Source organism: Saprolegnia parasitica (genome assembly GCF_000151545.1).
Source record: "Saprolegnia parasitica CBS 223.65 unplaced genomic scaffold supercont2.132, whole genome shotgun sequence".
In the NCBI taxonomy this organism is placed as follows: domain Eukaryota; phylum Oomycota; class Saprolegniomycetes; order Saprolegniales; family Saprolegniaceae; genus Saprolegnia; species Saprolegnia parasitica.
The window spans coordinates 2,181-4,281 of NW_012156526.1; the positions used below are offsets into that span (position 1 = coordinate 2,181).

Below are 2,101 nucleotides of genomic sequence, written 5' to 3' on the forward strand. Positions count from 1 at the left end.
AGCCTCGAGTAAACTCAAAGCATCCTCCGGCTACAAAAGATAGCTTTAATGTTAGCCACAACGGTATGACCTTCCGTCGGCCGTACTTATAATTTAAGCAAGCCCAAAATTTTTCCACAGCCTAAAGAATTACTTCCGAACGCTAGTAAAAAGGGTACGCGATTCTCCCCCCTCGTGGGAATAGGTCCTAGGCAACAAGCATGCAAGCACACAAGCTACCCAAAACTTCTTTGAAACCCGGGGCACTATACTCAGTTCCTCCAAGTTTACTCGGTTCATCCAAGCCTCCGTCCAATTTCGATTTGCAAGCAATTCAAAACCTTTCCGCAGCGAGGAATTCCCAAGAGGTAATGGAAGCCCAACCCGTCCTTTCTACTGTTTCTAGTTCATGCACGTTTTGATTTTTCGCCGCAGCTCCCCGAGAGGAGCCGCTTTGATTTTCCCGAGAATGATTTCCAATTCGCATCAAGGTTCGAGCTACAGCCTTTCAACTGCAGCCTAACCGAGATGCCAACAAATTCGTTTTACTGAAATTGTTTTGCCAGGCTAGCAATGCGAAACTCACCCGAGAAATTACACCAGCAAGCTAGCGCAACTCCCGGGCAGTTTACAATGCCAACCTTCCTTGTGCTGATGAATATAGCCGCAACAGTACCGAGATACCGCGCAAGAAACACCAGAGCAGCACGAATTCATCATGAATTAAACAGTCACACCGAAGCGTAAAAGTACATCACAAATCGTTCCCTTTTCTACCTGGATTACCGAAACCCAGGCATATTTTTATTCCTTAACCCGTCCAGCGCCGGCGGCAGAGCCACAAGCACCTACTAGGACTAAGAAATTATAGACGCAAAAAAAAAAAATTTTTTACGCCTATCAGGATCGTCTTTTCATTTAGTTGACCAACTTGAATTTTCACTTTGGTCTCCATAAAGGTAGGCACAAAGCTACACGTTCCCAAATGGTAGAAACACTACAAAACACGCTACAGGCACAAAGTACGAGGTAAAACAGTGATGGAAAAATTCACCAAGAATTCTCGCCCGCAGATTAGACTTGGCTTCAGTATGGGCGGGCACTTGGTGAAATTCGATACTCCTCGACGGAAAATTTTTTTTTCACTCGATTCTTGTATTGACGAGGGGAAGTCAACTGACTAGTTCCCGGACTCTGAAACCTTATCGTTCATCAGATATCGAAGGTTTGTCGAGCGGGTTGGCCCTAAATGGCCCAAAACGGAAATGCTCGTATCTCGGCAACCAGAAAGCTTTGAGCGCGCCACGACTGCACAGGCTGCATAACTTTTTAAGGCGCATCTTTTCATGTTTCAAGCCTTCGCGGAGTCACTTTCTGGATGGTCGACTAGTTACGTCGTATTATCGAGTCGCCACTTTGTTGGCCGATGTCTAGTTCGCCAAACCAAGTTGCTCGTGGATGCGAGATCGTCATGCATCTAGATGTAAAATTTCACGGGGAATCCAAAAATGCTATCAGAAGTTGGAAAATATTAACTTTTGGAGGAGTTATGGGCAAAATACCGTTTTCGGACCTTTCAGAACCTATATATGTCATTTTGGGCCTGAAGGAGTCCGATTTGAGCGATCGGGTGTCAAGACCAAAAAGATGCGCCGTGAAAAGTACTTCCTAGAGCAAGAACGACCCTGCACGAGAGCGCCCTAACCTTCATTTGGCTAAGCTTTGAAACTTTGCAGAAATACATGACGTCAAAATGGCGTCGTAGCGTCAAAATTAGCCCGATTCACGCGATCGGATGTCGAGACCAAAAAGATGCGCCGTGAAAAGTACTTTCTAGATGCAGAGCGGGCCGAGAGCCGGGGTATACAATATCTCGAGCAAAAAGCGGAAAACCGAAAACAGCGTTTTTCATCGGGGACCACCTTCATGTTGCTGGTAATGAGCTGCGTCGATATATGTAACGACCTTGCGAAGATTCGGGGCGGAACACGCTTTTATTCGTCGATTAGTGATTTTTTGATGTCCGGGACCGATAAATCGCGTCGCATTTGGGCCTGTAGGCGGCAATTTCGTATTGTGACGACGCACACATGCTTGTACTAGTGCCATACGCGATAATCAG

At 46.2% G+C, this 2,101-nt stretch overlaps 1 non-coding gene across 1 annotated transcript; it reads right to left on the bottom strand.

Annotated features, from left to right (window-relative positions):
- Positions 1-1,676: 1,676 nt before the first annotated feature.
- Positions 1,677-2,101, bottom strand: SPRG_30238 (the record flags this gene model as incomplete). The annotated part of the gene is made up of 1 exon (XR_001099849.1): positions 1,677-2,101. It is a non-coding gene; the product is annotated as an 18S ribosomal RNA (ribosomal RNA).